General features: G+C 41.9%; 1 non-coding gene across 1 annotated transcript; it reads left to right on the top strand.

The window, feature by feature from the left end:
* Window positions 1-13,008: 13,008 nt before the first annotated feature.
* On the top strand, window positions 13,009-13,083 carry Trnas-cga (transfer RNA serine (anticodon CGA)). The gene has a single exon. It is a non-coding gene; the product is annotated as a tRNA-Ser (tRNA).
* Window positions 13,084-21,862: the final 8,779 nt, after the last annotated feature.

The following is a 21,862-nucleotide window of genomic DNA, read 5'->3' as shown; positions in this document are numbered from 1 at the left end:
TCTTTGCCAGGTCTCACTCTATATTATACTCAGGATCTCTTTCAATACTATTGCCCAGCCCACCAGTAAATTTACAGGAAAAATTGTCAGGAAGTTCGTAGGATAGGCCCTTAAATTGGCAACTTATTAGGAAAAATTGGCAAGTTGGTTGGACAACCCATAAAATTGATAGGAAATTGGTAGTGTGGTTTGTAAAACTGGCAGGTCGGTTGCGTTAAGATCACAATGTATTCCATAGGGTTGTTTTATATTTTCCTTTAAATAGTTTCCAGAACATCCAGTGCATATCCTGCAAATTTCGATTACTTTCTCCTCATAAATACTGCATATCCTGTATTCCTACTCTGCATCCATGTTTTTCCACATTTGTACCATTTTTCCATATTTCTCCATATTTTTATGACATACTGACAGAAAAAAATCACAGCACCAAGAAGGGGTTGTGCAATATAGACGAAAGTTGGTAGGCGTGTTTTTACATCTGAAGGATGATGTCTGTCCAAATTTCGCGCCAGTCTCATGAGTGGCTCCAGCAACACCAGTATGAAGAATCACATCAGGATTGCCTTTAATACAAACTGTAACAGTCGTGAACGTTCGTTACTTTGAGTTGGATGTGGTGAGTTGATGTTGTCAAGAAGGTCTTTAAAGGAAAAGAAATGCTATTATCAACATCTCATTGAGTTTGAACGAGGTCTGCAAGAAGGTGGATGCGTTATTGTAGCAAGACTTGGCAGGAATGTTCATGACTGCTGGCAACGTTGCTCATGACAGTGTACAATTGGAAGAAGACTGGGCTCTGGACAGCTACGTCGCTCTACCAAGAGGGAAGTGACACAACGAACTGTTGCCTGTAATGTGCATTCCACTGACCTCACCCCACCACCATTTGCGACTTCAGTGGTGGCAAGTGAAAGCTCATTGGAGATCAGGTTGTAAGTCTTTTGCGTTTTCTGATGAAAGCTGGTTCTCCCTCATTGTCCAGTAATGGCCGTGTGTTGGTAAGGAGGAGTCCAGTCGACTGCCTGCAATCAACCTGTCGGTATCATAGTCACACTGGACCAACACCTGGAGGTATGTTCTGGGGTGCGATTTCGTATGACAGCACGAACACTCTCGTGGTAATCCCATGCACCCTGACTAACAATTTTTATGTCAGTCTGCTGATTCAACCTGTAGTGTTGCCATTCATGAACAGCATTCCAGGATGTGTTTCCCAACAGCATAACACTCGTCTACAAACCGCTGTTGTAGCCTGACATGCTCTCAATGATGTCAAAATGTTGTCTTGGCCTGCTCGAGCACCAGGTCTGTCTCCGATGAAGCAACTTCAGCGTCATCCACAAACAGTATTAGCAATCACTATATTAACTGACCAAGTGCAACAGGCATGGAACTCCATACCACAAACTGACATCTGGCACCTGCATGACACAATGCATGCACGTTTGCATGCTCGCATTTAACATTCTGGTGGTTAGACTGGTTATTAATTACCAGCATTTGACATTTGCAATGGCTTATCTCACACTTACATTAACGTGTGATCTTGCAATGTTAATCACTTAAATGTGTTACTCAGACAATGTATTCCCAAAATTTCATTTTTATGTTACCTTATCTCCATCAATGTATATTCTATATGTAAATTTACAAGAATATATGATGGTCTTATTGTGTGCCCTACCTAGCGTCTTTAGTATCCAGTAGCGATTTGGATCCCTCCACCAGCCCAGAGGGATTCTACATGTCTGCAAGGTCAATTCTTCCTCCATATGACAACACAGGAAGAAAACCTCAGTCACCACACACACACACACACACACACACACACACACACACACACACACACACACACGCGCGCGGGATAGGGACAGAAGTGGACCCACCCATATTAAGTCTGGGATAGTGACCGAAGGTGGATCTGCCAGCATATGCACAGTATATTGTTCAGGTTGTCTCCTCCACATTTAAATCAGGTATAGCGTGCTAAGGTGGAGCCATACATATGAAGTCCAGGGTAGCATCTAAAGGTGGATCCACCCACAGTAAGTCTGGAGGGGGGGGAGGGAATGGGAGGGTAGTGGAGGGGATAGGTTGACCTTTAATATAAATTTTGCAATTACCTCTGCTGTAACCTGCCACCAAAAGTGATTTCAGCTTGTACCAGCAGAGTTACCATACTTTCATCACAAAGGCTAGTATATTGGTACCCTTGAACAGTCAGTGGGCCTTGCCACTCTATATGGTTTTAAAGAAAAGCAATGCGTGGCACTTATGTGGTGACTACAGAGCACTCAGTGCAAGGATAGAGCCAGATAGATACCCGATTATGCATGCAATAGACTTCAATAATCCAATTGCAAACCCATGGATGTTTAGCTTTACTGAGTGGGAGACAACTTACTCAGAAATACTGGTCCCCTCGGAAGATGTCAAAAACACAGCCATCATTACTCTGTTCAACCAGTTCAAATACTAATGCATCCCTTACAGTTTGAAGACTGCAGCAGAAAGCTGGCAGCAATTCATCCACCAAGTTATTAGAAGCTTGGATTTTGTTTTCATTTCAATTACTAAGACAGTAAAGAAGAGTCATAAATAGAGAAAAATGCTGTCTAAGCAGAGAGGAAGTGGATTTTATTTGTTTCTGAGTGTCAGGAACAGTCATCTCGATAGTACCAGAAAGAGTGTCAACCATTCAAAACATGCCAGCTTCGCAAATCTACAAAAAACTAAGACAGTTTGTAGGAATGCTAAATTGTTACTGTCAGCACATGCCCAAAGCTGTGAAACAACAAGCAGTATTGTGGTGCTAGATGGCCCACAATATATGGTGCTCAAATATACCACAAGAGCTCCGAGGTCAGGTATTCGTGGCCTTCCATAACATAGTGCATCCTGATATCAAAGCGACAGTCAAATTGGTCACCAAGAAGATGAAATGGCCAGGCATCAAGGAGAGTTGCAATCCTATGAGAGCTGTCTGTGGAGCAGAATTGTCAGGCACGTCTCTGCACTGTTAGGTACCATCGACACAACATGCTTGTGCATGTGAACCTAGTAGAACCGCTAGAGCTCTGGCCAGCACAGTTACTTATTGACTATTGTAGTCAGATTCACATAATGGCCAGAGGCTCCATCACAGACATGGCAGCAGAAACAATGGCTAGAGCCCTGATCATAATCTAAATCGCAAGATTTGTGAAACTGGTATCCCAAACTCTAACAACTGATTTTGGGATCCAATTCAATGTCTCAGTTATTCCATGAGTTGCTATGTGAATATGAGTGCAATCACAAGAATCGCCTGCTACTGTCCTGCAAGCAACGGGAACCTTAAAAATGGCTTTAATGTGCAGCTATGGCCAGTGGACCAAATTGCTACCACTAGTGCTGTTATGGCTATGAACAGCAGTTAAAAAGGACCTGCACTGCTGCGCAACATAACTGGTTTATGGGGAGCAATTATTATGTTTTCCCACTGGGCTCATCTATAATAAGCCACAGCATCTTACAACCACAGAAACCACAATGGAGTACAATCAGCAACTATAAAGAAGAATGACTCAAGCATACACAAAGCACTTCAAATTGCAGATCTGGCTGAGGGACGACAGCTTATGGCCTCCCTAAAGGCCACTGCACACCACACCTTACAAGGTTCTCCAGAGAGGTGTGCACATCTCCGAAACAGAACGGAACAGCAAATAAGAGACGAAGTCAATTAAACGCTTCAAACCAGCGATCCTAGAGGAGTCAAAATATGGTCTGGCACCAACAGTCACAGAGTCAACGTCCACCAGCATGGAGAATACACATCACTCTCCGCCTCACATGCCATCAGACTGAGAAGAACCGAAAGAATCTTTGGTCATGCCACTGCTTGAGGGAAGGCTGCAGACACATCATCACCGCAATCAGTTGTCACATGACCCGCCAGAACAGTAGAATACCAGTTCCCTTCCATCTTCTATGCTCCTGGTTTCGAAAACAATGGGTGGAGGGAGGTCTGGCGTAGCGACCTTGGTATTCGACGCGTCGGTTGTGAACACTAAAATCTAATTCAGTGACTGATATCTTTAGTTTTTCAGTCCTATATACTTGTTGTGCTAAGTGCACAACGCTTTTTGTGTCATGCATTGTCAAACATAAATTTGGAAGTGCTATAAATGTGTGACGTTCAAAGTACCCTAGAATCATTCAGTGGAGGGTCACAGATTTCCAAGCAAACAAAATCCTATAAGTCTCTCTGTTTCACTTCATGAAAAATAAATTCAGATCATTCTGTATTTGTTAACATCAAGCGTGGAGCTACACCCAATTCTGTAGCGGAAAGCTGAACCATAGGGTCAAACAGACTGAGCAAACACGATTGTACTATGATTATAGGTGGGGCCAATGATGTATATAAAATGAAAGCAAATCACTGCAAAAATACAGGAAAGAATTTCACAATTACAACATACCAATCTTTTCATCACAAACGTACGTATACAGTATGATCTTCCACAGTGGTCTTGCGTCAATATGGGAACAGAGATTGACAATTCAGTGCCACAAAAACTGTGTGAAAGTTTCAGCTACGTAAACGTAATATAGAGGGCACTCAAATGAAAACGAGACAAATGGAAAAGAGTAAGTAAACTCTTTATTATTTCAAGAGTACTCGGCATAACTATTAATACATTTATCCGACTATGAGACTGAGAGTCACAAATGTGTTTCTTTAGGGTTCCAGAAATATCTAAATCGCATGGGAAGAGATCATGTTTCTATGGATGATCTGTAAGTGCTTCCCTGTGAAACTTCTGCAGCGTACCTGAAAACACCTTGGCAACATGTCGGCCGGGCGTCAAGCCTTGATCTTCCATGATTCTGGGCACACCATCACAGTGCGAGTGGTGGGAGCATTTAATGCACCCAGGAACATTGTCGAACATGATCGTTTTGGTGCCCCAGGTGTTACGGTGTTGGAGGCATAATGTTTCATGGGCTTACTGCCCTCCAAAACTTTCAACACAGTACACTCACTGGTCAACGTTATTGTGACACTGTACTCCTTCCCCACGTGCATGAGTGCATTTGGCTCTGACTTAATTTTTATGAATGACAGTGTGCAACCACACCGAAATGCGTGGGGGAGGAGCTCTTGGAATGAGAGGATATTTGGCGAATAGACTGGCCTGCCGATTCCCCCGACTCAAATCGCATTGAACATCTGTGGGTTGCATTGAAGAGATGTATTGCAGTATGTCCACATGCACCAATGAACATCCAGCAACTTTCAACTGGACAGGTGGAAGAATGGAATGACATACAACAAAAACTCTTTATCAACCTTATGGCCAGCATAGGAGCATGTTGCAGAGCATACGTGCCACCCATGGTGATCACACACCCTTCAAAACCATGTCTCACTTTTTCTGATGTTCATAGGACCATCATAAATATCAGTGACTTCAGTATAATTATTGTATCTTCATAAAAGTGTCATTTCTGTTCATATTACTATGTATTTCTTTCAGTTAGCTTCTGCACTTTACTGTAGCTGTTCTTTCTATGTATGGTCCAGTTTTCAACGAACTATGTTACTTGGCAGTGACACATCATTCGAAAGTTACTTTCGTCCTTAAATTTTGCACATCAGTGTCCTTTTTTCTGGAGCATCGATGGGAAGTATTGTAAAATGTTGTAGAAAACAACAGTTCAATACGTTACCCAAGTTCACATCTAACAATCCGTATTTTCAGAGCAACTATGATGTTTACCGAAATGTATGTGGAATTGTCAGTCTTATATTAAAATCTACTAATGTGATTTACAGATAGGTCTCAAAAAATGAAAACTAAATAGTCGGAAATTGACTTATATATTTCTCCACAGCCTCTTTCTCTTGTGGGGCAGGGATGGCTGGGGGTGGGGTCTTTGAACGTTTTCAAGGGATTGTGCCTATTCCTATCTCCAATCATTCCCCATTTGGTGTATCAAGTATCCAGTACGCGGTGTGTATATTAGCGACAAACATATTCCATGGATAGTGATGTACTAATCAAGAATGAGGTAATTTTGCACTTTTTAACTTAAAACAGTTTGTTCTTTCTCTACATTACGTCTACTGCACTAGCTATGAGTGCATGGTTAGTAAAATTGATTTAATAAAAATGAATCACAGAAATAGACTATGTATTGCCATAATAAAAGTGTGCCTGCTAGCATCCCACTGTGTGCATAACAATGGATCAGACTGTTATCTGTTAGAGGCCAATTCACAATGGCCATCGCGTCATCTCATGTCACATCACAGCCCCATCACATGAGGAGGTATTCACACTGCCCATCACATTACATCACATCAGTGTGGTTAGTCAAGTACCGAATGGCGAAAGTATTGTTATGGGCTACTACCTGTGGTACAAAATGTTGGAGTATAATACTGGAAGTGAGGAGCTATTGTGAGGAGCTAATAAAGATAATGGCCACAGCAAACTTCGCAACATGTGTTATTGATCAGTTTTGTGGAGTAAAGTGTTGAGAAGTGAAACAAGATTTCAAAACATGGCCATTTAGTTGCCAGTGAAAGTATATGCATACAAGCACATAAAACAACAACATCATCATCATCATCATCATTTAAGACTGATTATGCCTTTCAACGTTAAGTCTGGAGCATAGCCCCCTTATAAAATTCCTCCACGATCCCCTATTCAGTGCTAACATTGGTGCCTCTTCTGATGTTAAACCTATTACTTCAAAATCACTCTTAACCGAATCCAGGTACCTTCTCCTTGGTCTGCCCCGACTCCTCCTACCCTCTACTGCTGAACCCATGAGTCTCTTGGGTAACCTTGCTTCTCCCATGCGTATAACATGACCCCACCATCTAAGCCTGCTCGCCCTGACTGCTACATCTATAGAGTTCATTCCCAGTTTTTCTTTGATTTCCTCATTGTGGACACCCTCCTGGCATGGTTTCCATCTACTATTACCTGCAATCATCCTAGGTACTTTCATATCTGTAACCTCAGCCTTATTGATAAGGTAACCTGAATCCACCCAGCTTTCGCACCCATACAACAAAGTTGGTCGAAAGATTAAACGGTGCACAGATAACATAGTCTTGGTATTGACTTCCTTCTTGCAGAAGAGAGTAGATCGTAGCTGAGCGCTCACTGCATTAGCTTTGCTACACCTCGCTTCCAGTTCTTTCACTATGTTGCCATCCTGTGAGAATATGCATCCTAAGTACTTGAAACCGTCCACCTGTTCGAACTTTGTTCCTCCTATTTGGCACTCAATCCGTTTATATTTCTTTCCCACTGACATTACTTTCGTTTTGGAGATGCTAATCTTCACACCATAGTCCTTACATTTCTGATCTAGCTCTGAAATATTACTTTGCAAACTTTCAATCGAATCTGCCATCACAACTAAGTCATCCGCATATGCAAGACTGCTTATTTTGTGTTCACATATCTTAATCTAACCCAGGTTGCAACCTTGCCTTACCCCTGAAACTACTCTGAACCATGAACTCATTTTACTGTCAACTCTAACTGCTGCCTGACTATCCATGCAAAGACCTTTAATTGCTTGCAAAAGTTTGCATTCTATTCCATAATCTCGTAGAACAGACAATAACTTCCTCCTAGGAAACCGGTCACATGCCTTTTTTAGATCTATAAAGCATAGATACAATTCCCTGTTCCACTCATAACACTTCTCCATTATTTGCCGTAAGCTAAAGATCTGGTCCTGACAACCTCTAAGAGGCCTAAACCCACACTGATTTTCATCCAGTTGGTCTTCAACTAATATCGCACTTTCTTTTCAACAATACCTGAGAAGATTTTACCCACAACACTGATTAAAGAGATACCTCTGTAGTTGTTACAATCTTTTCTGTTTCCATCTTTAAAGATTGGTGTGATTACTGCTTTTGTCCAGTCTGATGGAACCTGTCTCGACTCCCAGGCCATTTCAATTATCCTGTGTAGCCATTTAAGACCTGACATTCCACTGTATTTGATGAGTTCCGACTTACTTTCATCCACCCCAGCTGCTTTATTGCACTGCAATCTACTGACCATTTTCTCCACTTCCTCAAATGTGATCCTATTTCCATCATCATTCCCATCCCATTCTACCTCGAGATCTGAAACATGAGTGATGGTGGTATTTTCACCTACATTGAGCAACTCTTCAAAATATTCCCTCCATCTGCCCAAGGCATCCACAGGATTCACCAGCAGTTTTCCTGGCCTGTCCAAAATACTTGTCATTTCCTTCTTACCTCCCTTTCTAAGACTGCTAATTACACTCCAGAATAGTTTTCCAGCAGCTTGACCCATAGTCTCCAACGTTTTTCCAAAGTCTTCCCAAGATTTTTCTTGGATGCTGCAATTATCTGCTTGGCTTTGTTTCTTTCTTCAACATAACTTTCTCTGTCTACCTGAGTTCTAGTATGTAGCCATTTTTGATACGCCTTCTTTTTCCTTTTACAGGCTGCCTTGACTGTGTCGTCCCACCAAGCTGTTTGCTTCAGCCTACTTTTACACACTACTGTTCCAAGACATTCTTTAACCACTTCTAGTACTGTGTCCCTGTACCTTGTCCATTCCTTTTCCAGTGGCTACAATTGACTACATTCAACTAACTGGTACCTTTCTGAGATCGCTGTTATGTATTTGTGTCTTATTTCCTTATCCTGAAGTTTCTTCACTCTTATCCTCCTACATATGGACCTGTCCTCCTGCACTTTCGGCCTCACAATCCCAGTTTCACTGCGGATTAAATAATGATCAGTGTCGTCAAAGAATCCCCTGAATACACGTGTGTCCTTCACAGCCTTCCTGAATTCCTGATCTGTTATTATATAGTCAATGACAGTTCTGGTTCTCCTGCCTTCCCAAGTATACCGGTGAATGTTCTTATGTTTTAAAAAGGATTTTGTGATTACTAAGCCCATACTGGCACAGAAATCCAAGAGTTGTTTCCCGTTCCTGTTGGCCTCCATATCCTCTCCAAATTTACCCATAACCTTTTCATACCCTTCTGTTCGATTTCCAATCCTGGTATTAAAATCACCCATGAGCAGAACACTGTCCTTGTCCTTTACTCTAACAACTACATCACTGAGTGCCTCATAAAAAGTATCCATCTTATCTTGATCTGTCCCTTCACAATGCGAATATACTGACACAATCCTAATTTTCTTGCTAGACACTGTCAAATCTATCCAAATCAGTCGTTCCTTTACATACCTTATTGCAACTATGCTGGGTTCCATTTCTTTCCTGATGTAAAGCCCTACACCCCATTGTGCTATTCCTGCTTTGACTCCTGACAAGTAGACCTTGTATTCTCCCACTTCCTCTTCTTTCTCACCCCTTACCTGGATGTCACTAACAGCTAAAACGTCCAGCCCCATCTTACTTGCAGCCTCTGCCAGCTCTACCTTTTTCCCAGAGTAGCCCCCATTGATATTAATAGCTCCCCATCTCATTACCATTTGTTTGCCAAGTCGTATCTTAGGAGTCCCTGGTTTGTCAGTTAGAGATGGGACTCCGTCACCTCCAAAGGTCCGAGGCATTTTGCTCTGATTGTTGCCAGCATCATATTTAAAGTACCGGGGAAGCAGGTTGCTAGCCTTACTTGCCCCGAGTCCTATTGGGTTTTACCCCTAACGGTTGAGGGACTAACTGGTGGATTTGGTAGTCTTTGCTATGTGAGCACAAAGGTGACCACGACTCAGAATATGTCCGAGATGCCCAGCCTTATTCCAAGGTAACTGGTATCCCGACTGTCGAGACCACTTACTTGGCCACTCATACGTTGCCCATGGTTCATGAACTAGGACATCACTACTTTATAAGGGAATAAATAGAGCCAATTTATCTTATCCATTAGTTTCTTTCCTTATGTTACTAATAAATCCGTAAATACCAGTATTTTTCTCCTTCACTAATGCTGATTTTTTCACTTAAAATGTTATGTACTGAAAATAGCTTCATCAAGGATTATTGTTATTTGTGTACGGTCTAGGTGCTATGTCTGTGCTGTTCACACGACATAAGTTCCACTCTCCTGCCATCTATCGGTCTACTGTGTCTAGAAAAGAAATTTTAGCCACAAATTACTAGGCTGTAGCAACCTCAAATTTATTTGATTTATTCAGCAATTCGTAATGGAGAAAATGCTGTTATAGTTCGTGTTCGCAACATGTTTTGCAAAAACAAAGGCGAGGAACGGAAAGACCTATCAAAATGGTCTAGCAGAAGCTTAAGCGAAGGCAGTTTTTCTCACACGAATTTACATCGCAAGTTGTAGGGTGGACTCGACTACTAGTGTAGTTATCTGCATATGATGCTTTTGACGCTCATAACCCCTCTTATAATCAAATTCTTGTAAAAATAAGTGTATAATACGGAAAAATATTTGTATGAAGAGAGCAATTATTCCACATAACTGACTGACACTAACATTAAGATTCCTGACAACAGGAAGAAGCTACAATGAGCTAGAATTCTCTTCTGCAATTTCGAAATAAACATTGGGTGAAATCATACTCAACAAATATGTAGCTATTCTTGTTGTCCTGAAGGAGGATTTTACGAAGTTAAATAGATCGATCCTGACAAATTACAGATAATACTTTTTACAGTTTTAGATGCATTTGAAACTTAGTATACCAGTATTCTCAGAAATTATACGTGTAGCCAGTGAGCTATACTTTAGTTTGTTTGTGAGGTGAGGCTTTTAATTCGCTGCTTAAGTGTACGAACAACCTGTTATTAAGTTTTGCACCAGAATATAAAACTCAATTCTGAACTCTAAACGGGAATTCATAATCTATATCGCAAGTTTTACTTCTAGTATTGTGGTACCGGTAATGAATTCTGCGGTTCACCTTTAATGCATTGTTGTTATGACGCAGATATTTTAGAAAGTAAAACAGAAGTCTCCCAATGTCCGTGAAGGCATTTTTACAAGATCTTTCTTTCATGATCAGTTTAACACAATACTCTGACTGCAGTTTTCTTTAGAATAAATAGGGCCCACGTTTTACTACACTGTCACGTAAAATGACATAGGACAACAGTGAGTTAAAATATGCTAGCAATCCCTTTTACATGCCAACACAGTGGGTTCCTAAGTGCCAAGCAAGTAGAACTAAGAATTTTGGTTAAGTTATCCACATGCTAGTGTCACCTCAGCTTAACGGAATGATTGCTATCGGTAGCATCTAAAAGAGGAATCATTTAACACATTGTGTTAATATCTGCAGTGATTCCCCTGAGTTATTACTTGTTTAATCAACGACTTCTGGTACACACCCTCGTTTTGCTGCCACGCCAGCTGGAGCACTGCAAGTTTATCAATCCACCACCTCGCTTTCCTGTTGGCTGATTGTTTTCGGTTGATGGTTAACAGAAGTTGGTTTCATCACAGAATGCTTTTGATTACAGCTTCTAGTCTGTCTTCCTCTCTTTAAATTGTGGTGTAAACATGTTGGTGTGTGGAGTAAATGATTCCAAATTTGTTTTTGTTTCATATAAAGGTGAGCTGCTTTTGTTGCATGATGTTCTGCGAACTCGTGTATCTGTTATTGCTTACAAATCTGAGTGTGAACTGTTCGATTTAGATTCATTGTAAGTATTTAGCTCCAAGTCTACGTTATTTTTGTTTGCATCCGTTTTCCATATGTTCTCTCATTTAACGGAGGACTTCATGTTACCAGATTTTGACAGTATTGGCATTAAATTTTATTATATCTCTCCACGAAATGAGTATGCAATTCTGCTTTGAATGGTGTTGCTTCTTGCTACTGACACCCAAACGTCCAGCTATTGAGACGTTGAGATCGACCAAAACTCCGATTTAGTTCGTACTATATGCTGTCATCCAGCAGAACGGGATTAAGCGTTAATTAAAAGTAACACCAGAACTATGGAGCACATAAATGCATAACTGCTAGTAACTGAAACATATGGCTTCCGTAGGGGAGCTGGTAGAGTGTTAGATCGTCGTAAATGGTGTCCTGGATTCAAATCGCTATGATGACAGTTTTGTTTCCTGTATTATGCGTGAAAGTATTATTTTGTACAATATGTCTATGACATGGACAGGGGATAGTCAAAATAATGTCAACGCCTGTACTTACTTGGGAATGGTTTATTAATAAAGGGTTGGACCCCCATTTGCCCGTAATAAGCTGCGATTCTTCTTTGGAATTCTGGCATATAATGATTGTATAGCCTCCAGTGGAATGTTACGCCATTCTTCGATCAGAACCTCTTCCAACTTCTGTAGTGATGAGGGAGGCGGAAATATGCTCCGGCATCTGCTCTCCAATACCCCCCACAAGGCTTCGATAATGTTCAAATCGGGAACTGTGCTGGCCAGGAAATACGCTGCAGTTTTGTTGCATGCTCCTCATACCACAATTATATTGTTCTGGCTGTGTGAATAGATACATAGCAGTCCTCAAATGCGGCATCATTGATGGGGAACAACATTTGAAACATGGGGTGCACCTGGTCACCTAAAATGTTCACATAATCGTTGGCTATAACACGGCCTTTGAGAGTAATGGCTACCCACAACATCACACTTCCATCTCCATGCTTAACCTTTGGAATCAAGCAATCACAATTCTAGGCTTCTTTTGGCGTTCTCCAGATATAAACGCGGCCCGATGTTGGAAATAACGAAACCGTCGAGTCGTCGGAGCACTTGCCCGCGAAAGGCAAAGGTCCCGAGTTCGAGTCTCGGTCGGGCACACAGTTTTAATCTGCCAGGAAGTTTCATATCAGCGCACACTCCGCTGCAGAGTGACAATCTCATTCTGGAAACATCCCCCAGGCTGTGGCTAAGCCATGTCTCCGCAATATCCTTTCTTTCAGGAGTGCTAGTTCTGCATGGTTCGCAGGAGAGCTTCTGCAAAGTTTGGAAGGTAGGAGACGAGGTACTGGCAGAAGTAAAACTGTGGGTACCGGGCATGAGTCGTGCTTCGGTAGCTCAGTTGGTAGAGCACTTGCCCGCGAAAGGCAAAGGTCCCGAGTTCGAGTCTCGGTCGGGCACACAGTTTTAATCTGCCAGGAAGTTTCATGATTCCACTGATCAGTCATCCAGTATTTATGCTCCTGACACCATGTTTTACGGTTCTTTGCATTGGTTGTCTTCACTAATGGTTTTGGTATAGCAACTCGTCCATGGATATTCGCTTTATGGAGTCCTTGGCAGACAGTGTCGAAAGATCCGTAGTTTTGTGTTTTGGCACAATTCGTGTTAGTGTAGGAAGATCTCTTGTCATTTAGTTTTGAAATGCGCCCACTATTACGCTTACACGATTATGTCTTTCCATGTTTTGTATAGGCTGTCATGATTGTTGAAACAGTTGCTCTTGAAACATCCAATAAGTTGGATGTCTTGGTTAGTGTTGCTCTAGTTAATGGGGCCCTCTCAGTCAGCCCTCTTTGGAAGTCTGTTAGGTGTTTCATTGTACGTCGACCTCGGCGAAGGCAAATACGAAGTGTGCACTAATAGTAAACAACTTACATTGATGCCTAGTCCGTACTGAACACCCACAGTCCAGTACAACACGTGCCTTACTTGCGTTGTTGACCGTCAAACACAACCATCCCATTACTCCCACTGTTCACATTATTTTGCCTATCCCCTGTAAAACGGCTGTTTGGACATTACAGCAATGTTCTCTTGGCAGTCTGCTTTGGTTTCGTTTCTTTGAAAGTAGAAGGTCCATAGAGTAAATTTGTAGCTTCACAGAATCTACATTCAGAACAGAAAAATAAAGAAACAACTTCATCACACGTGTGGAAGTAATAGTAATAATAATAAAACTAATAGTACTAATAACAACAATATAATAAGTACATAACGCTCAAAAATCAATTCAAAGAAGACCACAAAAACGCACGCAGGTGCACACACACACACACACACACACACACACACACACACACACACACATACACAGTGTCATGCATTCAGGAACAAAGGCTTCACAACAATGGTTGCATACCAAGAAGTGTGTGAAGCAAATTACTTTTGTACACCAACCACATTTGACGAATCCCACATTTCCGCACACTGGACTCGCATTCGGTAGGATGACGTTCAATCCCGCGTCCGACCATCCTGATTTAGGTTTTCCGTGATTTCCCTAAATCGCTCCAGGCAAATGCTGGAATGGTTCCTTTCACAGGGCACGGCCGACTTCCTTCCCTAATCCGATGAGACCGATGACCTCGCTGTTTGGTCTCTTCCCCCCCAAAACAACCCAACCCAACCCCACATTTGCGCACCCACCCTGTAGATTGCAGAATGAAAGCTTGTGTCTGAAACAGAACTTTGTCGAAGTTTCAAAGGGGCTGGGTTCATCCACGAGTTGTGCCATTATCCACCCGTGACGGTGAGAATCATACAAACATGAAGAACACAACTGTTTGTATGTGAGGGACTGCAGCTTAAGAACGTTGTTCCATTGTTGCAAAATAATTTCTTCCGAAGAATCTCGAACAGCATTGAACATTTTAGGAGTCATACTTGTACATGCTGCAGCAATGAAGATCAAGCGGTTGAAAAATGGAGGCTGCGTCTGATGGAATTATGGAATTGTGATTTTGTCTTCTGGTACGTTATTTTGTGCATGCTGGTCATGAAGAACACTAGCGTCTTTGTGGGGCCCATAAGTGTTAGCAGAAGTTTCTCTCCACTGGTTTGTTCCACTACTGCTTCTTGTAGAGACGCCTGTACAGTTCTTTGGTCATTTTGCCGGAGGAGCGAGAGTGGACTATTAAATCTGGTCCTGGGAACATGGGCTGATGTGTATGAGAACTCCAAGAACGAGGCTCTTGAAGGACAAAAAAGAGCTTTGGAGTAATTTTGCACATCTGTGAAAGCAATTGAATAATTGTGTAAGTATGGGTTGTCGCGTAAATGGACTGTACAGCCCCTACAATATCTTTAGAGCCTCTAGTTGCAAGAGTGCACCCCACAACCATCTCCTTGTTGAAACCACTTTCGTCGGCGTTGTAGATATTTGCATCTGTGTAGGCTGTCACGCGTGCACGAGATGCTTGTTGCCAGTCCTATACCATTTTCTTGATGTCGTTTCTATTGTGGTACATTTTCACTGCAACAAAAGATTTGACTTCACAGCTAAGAATATTGTTTTTACCCTTCCAGCGCAAGACCCAATTGTCACTGGCGTAAAATCTTGGGAAATTGAAGTGTCTTTTCTCGTCCACAATTTGATGTCTACGTCGTGAACACATCGACCTTCCTAACCTTCCTAGCGACGGTGTTCACAAGCATTGTAATATGTTTGTACTTCTCCTTCATAGACATTAACTCTCCACTTATTGCTGTTTCCATTCATACAACATACACTGTGCAGGACATCTGTAATCTGTTTTTCATTGCAGACATCGTGTGATGTGCAAATGTTTGGGTTGGCTCCGGCTGCTTTTTGACGTTACGCCAATATTTGAACATCTACATCTACATAAATACTCCGCAATCCACCATATGGTGCGTGGCGGAAGGTACCTCGTACCACAACTAGCATCTTCTCTCCCTGTTCCACTCCCAAAAAGAACGAGGGAAAAATGACTGCCTATGTGCCTCTGAACGAGCCCTAATCTCTCTTATCTTATCTTGGTGATCTTTCCGCGAAATGTAAGTTGGCGGGAGTAAAATTGAACTGCAGTCTGCCTCAAATGCTTGTTCTCTAAATTTCCTAAGTAGCGATTCACGAAAAGAGCGCCTCCTTTCCTCTAGAGACTCCCACCCGAGTTCCTGAAGCATTTCCGTAACACTCACGTGATGATCGAACCTATCAGTAACAAATGTAGCAGCCCGCCTCTGAATTGCTTCTATGTCCTCCCTCAATCCGACCTGATAGGGATCCCAAATGCTCGACCAGTACTCAAGAATAGGTCGTATTAGTGTTTTATAAGCGGTCTCCTTTACAGATGAACCACATCTTCACAAAATTTCGATTTTCTCGTTTCTGGAGTAAAACAAAACCCTTTTTTCCTTCTGCGGTATGCAGTATTTCATCGTTTCCTTCTGGCAACGATGTCTAACATGTTGACTCTGATCGATTCACTTGGTCACTAACGAACGATTCCGCTCCATTTGGCGTGTGTTCATCGATATGTAATGTTTCCTCTTCCGTGACGTTCGACGCACTCCATTGATCAATTATGTCCAGCAGTAAGGGTACACAGCCCGCATATCGTGGTCGTGCGGTAGCGTTCTCGCTTTCCACGCACGGGTTCCCGGGTTCGATTCCCGGCGGGGTCAGGGATTTTCTCTGCCTCGTGATGGCTGGGTGTTGTGTGATGTCCTCAGGTTAGTTAGGTTTAAGTAGTTCTAAATTCTAGGGGACTGATGACCATAGATGTTAAGTCCCATAGTGCTCAGAGCCATTTGAATCTTTTTTTTTTTTTAATGCTACACACTTTCTCTCATCTTCAGTTATTTCCGTTGTCGTAAATACACGGTCGCTATACAACAGTTTGACGAGCATGTCAATACCTTTCCAGGGATTCGTGTTGCACAACAGGAGTACCTGTAGAGTGCATACTAGAAGCAACTGCAGACCCATTTGTCTGTGTGTGCACAAACACAAAACTCTAGACACAACACGTACATCTGATGTACTCCGGCGCTGCCTTTTGTAGTTGATTATTATTATTATTATTACTTCCGAACACGTGATGTAATTGTTTCTTTATTCTACCGTTAAAATGTTAAAGTTAGATAAAATGTGAAGGAATATTGGGAGCCAGAAATCTTATGTGTGTTACATTCGGTTACACAGTTCAGTGCTGCGATACCGTGGCGTAATTGTGTCTGTGGAGCGCCGAGTTCAGCAAAACGAAGGAGAACGCTGTGTCAGCGACCAGATCGCCACGCGGCAGGGCGGTAACCGGGTCAGTTACGCCATCCGAGCAGCACCAGAATATTCCACAGACCTACTGGGGAAAGAGAACATCAGACATCAGTGGGTCAAAGCCATATTTACCCACGACAGCAGCTAGTCAACGTCGTCCGCCGTGAGGCACTGGAGTGACGCAGAGCCTGTGCCACTTAGCACCGTCACCAGTTCGGAGTCGTCACTGCCGTCGCAATCGTCGTAATAGCCTCCGTCGTAATGCAGGTCAGCGCCTAGGTGTCGCCGTAACCAACGCCGGGCGTCTTCAACACGCAGCCGCCTCCCTTGAGTCATCGCTTGGGATGCGTTGTGGTAAGGCCGGTATTACACTATCAAATTTCTTTGTCAAATATCTTTGTCCAATATCTTTGTCAAAGATATTTGATGGTGTAATAGAGAACTTTGTTAAATGTCGTCCAATATTTGATCAAATCTAGAGCCTCGCTGTAGGTTTGATCAAAGAAATCATTTATCTTCTGTTCACTGCAATGTGACATGTTACCACATGGAGCCCTAGCATCGCTGCATTCTGTTGTCTGTAGTGTTTTTTATAAACATTGCGGGTTAATACAATTGGTGTGTGCCGACAACTACAAAATTAATAGAGATGTATGAAGCTGATGAGGCGCTTTACAACGTGAGGCATACTGAATATAAAAGTAGATTACGAAGATTGGAGACCTGACCTAACCTAACCTAACCTAACCCTCTCCTGTAGCAAGGAATCGGGGTGTTGCAGTGAGCCTGTCTTCTGCAGATGTAGCAGCTCTTAAGTAAATATTGTGCTTTGTGATATGAGGATACACTTCATTGAGCACATACAGAAATGTATGCTCATCCATTCTCAAGTAACTGATGTACGACTTGACGTCCTTCACTATAAGCCCACGTAACAAGTTTTGTTGAATGCTTTTATCGTGTCGTCGTAAAACCCACGGCTTCACCCAGGTGTGTTTCCTTCCCCCCCCCCCCCCCCCCACACACACACACTTCTCTTCCGTATATGCACACAGTGCAATTGTGATACATGCTACTGCTCCGGTTGATAACAAGTTGTTGTTATCAGCCATCTTTGAACTTTGAAATTTGACGAAAAATATGATGACCGTGTAATAACCCTTCTAGCGCTACGCCAAAGATCTTTGTCAAATATATTTGACGGAATATTTGATCATATCTTTGATCAAATCTTTGACAGAGGAATTTGATAGTGTAATATCGGCATAATGGACTGTCGCTGTCGCCCTGGGACGCTGCCGGGGACCCTGACCCAGACAGCCGCCGTTGGGGATGTCCGCTGAAACAGGGCACTGACCTGTCCAGCTGCCACGCCCCCCAGCCACCAGCATAACGGAGGCCCGTGGTTCCAGTGGCGCAGTAGGCCGGTGCGCCGCTGTCTAGGCAGCAGATTCGAGTTACGCCAACGCAGCTTCAGACGCGGCAGTGGGCGCACAAGTGAACCTCCTTTGACCTCGAACCGTCGTCGCCAAAAATATGACGAGTGGAAGGAAACCTCGCCCCCAGGGCCGATCAATAAATGATGATATTCTGTCATCCGTGGACAGACCCTCACCATCCTCTTCCTCACACCCAGCAGAAAACCCAAGTTCGAATCTGACTATGGGCAGTGGAGTCCAGTGTCTGTTAACACGCCCCGTTTACACTGGTATCAGATATGGATTGTTTACCATTCCGATTGTTTATGTTCATTCTGTGACACTGCTTCATCAGGAATGGTGTCTGTCCCGTGGCACATGTCCGATGGAACACCACATCTATCTCTACAAATGTACTCTATAGGTTTGCTACTTTCAGCTAACGAAGCGAAAGTAGACTGCCAAAAGGACATTGCTACAATCTCTGAATAATGCTTATTACGCTCTCCCATGTAATAGTTTTACACGTAAACTGTTACAAAAATTGTCATCAGGAACGATTTGAAAGTGGGACGTTTGGTATGGTCACCTTACGCTCAACCAACTCACCCACGATATATCTACAAAATAGTTACTCGCAGATTTGCTTTTCTTGTGTTTCGTAGTTCTGGTGTTACTTTTGATTACTATTTATGCATGCTCTACCTGGACAACAGCGCATAGCATGAACTAAATCGGTGTTTTGGTTGATACTCTATCAATGTACAATGTTTTGTACCGACCTGAGTGTCACTCATCTGGAGGTTTGGATGTCAGTGCCATGTATTTCATGGTGTCTTGCTGAGTATGGATGTAGATGTAGATGAGTGGGCTCTATGCTTTATAGTCTTGCTGACGAGCGTATTTTTCTTGGGAATACTGAACATGTGGGAGTAGTTACACTAATAATTTCAAACGTTATTAACAGGTACTGCAAACAGAAGAGTTTAGCAGAAGTCAATCAAAATTTCAGTGGCCTCCATTAAATGCGAGAGTACGAAAAACGGATTGTAACGAAAATAAAGTAGAATAATAACGTAGAATACAAGGAATATACTTACAGTGCCTTTAAATCGAGCAGTTCACACATGGTTTCGTAACCAATAACAAGCGGACACGAGTCCACAGAATACCATCTGACGAAACCAGTTTCAATTTCATATGAAACAAAAACAAATAAGGAATGGTTTTGCCCACACGATTTTACGAATGAGAGCATACATTAAGCAGAATACGACCAACATATCTATGTTACAATTCAAAGAGAGCAATACGCACAAGAAGTTTGTAATCAGAAACATTATTTGCACTTCATAAGAGTTACACGGTCGAAATTGCAACATTAAGTTTCAAAGAAACACACTTTACCACCAGACCCACCCATGAAGTATAAATGAAAAATGTCATCATCTAGTACTCAGATATGTCCACACGATGCATCTTTCCTCGTGTGCAGTCGCAGATGCATAGGAATAAAAGGGCATATCCAAAAATATGTTGAATGAACGCATGGTTGCCTTATTCCACAAGCAGTCTGCTGCAGATCCCCTTTTTTTGCTTGGGAGTCTGTACTGCGTTTATTGTGTTGAAAAGGCGACAAAAAAAGAAAATGCAAAAGTAGCTGTAGGCAAAGAAGTATCTAAATATGAAATGACGAAAACGATTTGTCTGCAGACTTGGGAGGCACAAGAAATACGAAGTGACGACAACGTTTTATCTGCAAATTTTCGGAGGTCACAGCGAGATTTTAAATCTTCTGCTTGAGAAACTGCTGCGATATGGCTGGAAATTACCTCCCGTTGGCTAGTAACCGGTGACACATATACCAGTTTAAACTATTTATTTCACATTTCAAAGCAAAGGATTTCAGTGATTATTCCTGAAACTGTGAAATATGGTACTTAAGGGAGATTCTTAGTCGTTATGTGAAATAAAAGTGTTATTTACAAAACGTTAATCGTGAAAGATTATATGGGGCGTTCAGAGCACAAATGAATCATTTTTGATGAATTGGTCTTATCCCCCTTTTTAAGTAATTTGCGAAGCTGCTTTGAGAGCAGAAAAAAAGAGTCATGCTCTGATGGTGTCATTAACTGCTCTATGGTTGACAACACTGTTGTTCATGTTTGTTTAGAGCATAATGGAAACAAGTCCATTGACACAATTTTCATGGTTTGTTTCCACAATGTGTGAACTCTAATTAAAAGCAGACTGATGATTATGGGCGATTCGTCTGAAGATATGGAAGATAATGCATAGGAATTTCAGCATTCCAGCTCAGGTAAGCTAATTACTTCATAATTTGATAAGTGAGAGTTAAAAAACGGGTTAACCAGACTGGCCAGCTGAGCTTAAAAGTATGATAATATTTTATAGACCTTTAACAGTGACTGTATAACATATTAGCACATTTTATTTTAATGCAGGAGAATATACATTTACTGGGAAAGGTGGGGCTTCTTCATCAGCTAACAATAATGTCTGCAATCAAGATGGAGCAGAGAGCAGAGAAAAATAGGCTTCTCGACATATTGAGAAATGAATACCGGTATTTGGCAACGCCAGCGGAATTGTGGGCAGGAGTTTACCACAAGAAATGGTGTAAGAGTTCCAGCTAAAATAGTTCCTGCTAACGCCGCCTGCTGCAAGTTGCAATGTTACAGTCAACGTAAAGAAGCTATATTCACTTTTACAGATGATATATTAGAATCGATAAATCAAAAGTTATTGCCACTTGGAATATTCTGTGATCTGGCTAAAGCTTTTGACTGTGTTAAGCATGATATCCTTATACAAAAGTTAAAATATTGTGGGACCACAGGAGTAGCAGGCTCATGGTTCTCATCCTGTCTTTTTAATAGGAAACTGTGTGTGTCTGTATCAGGCTTACCAAATAACAATAGGTTTACCACATAACAATAGTCATTCAAAATATGAAACCATCATCAAGGGGTGCCCCACGGCTCTATTTTAGCTCCCTTGGTGTTCCTATTATATATTAATGACCTTCCATATGCAGTGTCACAACATGCAAATGTTGTCTTATTTCTAGATGGTACAAGTATTGGTATAAAAAACAGTATCTTTGAGTTCACTGAGCAATCAGATAATGAAATACTTGCAAGTATCAATGGGTGGTTCACAGCAAATGGACTGTCACTGAATTTTGACAAGACTCAGTACATACAGTTTAATACCTCACAAAGAATACCTGGCCCTATAAGTATAATGGATTAAATCAATGAAATTAAACCTGCAGACAAATTTTTAGGGCTACAAATTGACCACAACCTAAATTGGAAAACTCACACTCTAGACTTAATTAAATGCCTTAGTTCAGCTACATTTTCAGTATGCATGATAGCAGAAATAGGTGATTTAAAAATGAAGAAGTTAGTTTATTCGGCCTACTTCCATTCACTAATGAGATATGGAATCATTTTTTTGGGGATACTCCTCTCACAAAGAGAACATTTTCAAA

The sequence above is a fragment of the Schistocerca gregaria genome, chromosome X (assembly GCF_023897955.1).
Source record: "Schistocerca gregaria isolate iqSchGreg1 chromosome X, iqSchGreg1.2, whole genome shotgun sequence".
Lineage (NCBI taxonomy): Eukaryota > Metazoa > Arthropoda > Insecta > Orthoptera > Acrididae > Schistocerca > Schistocerca gregaria.
This window is presented reverse-complemented; position numbering and strand designations above follow the sequence as displayed.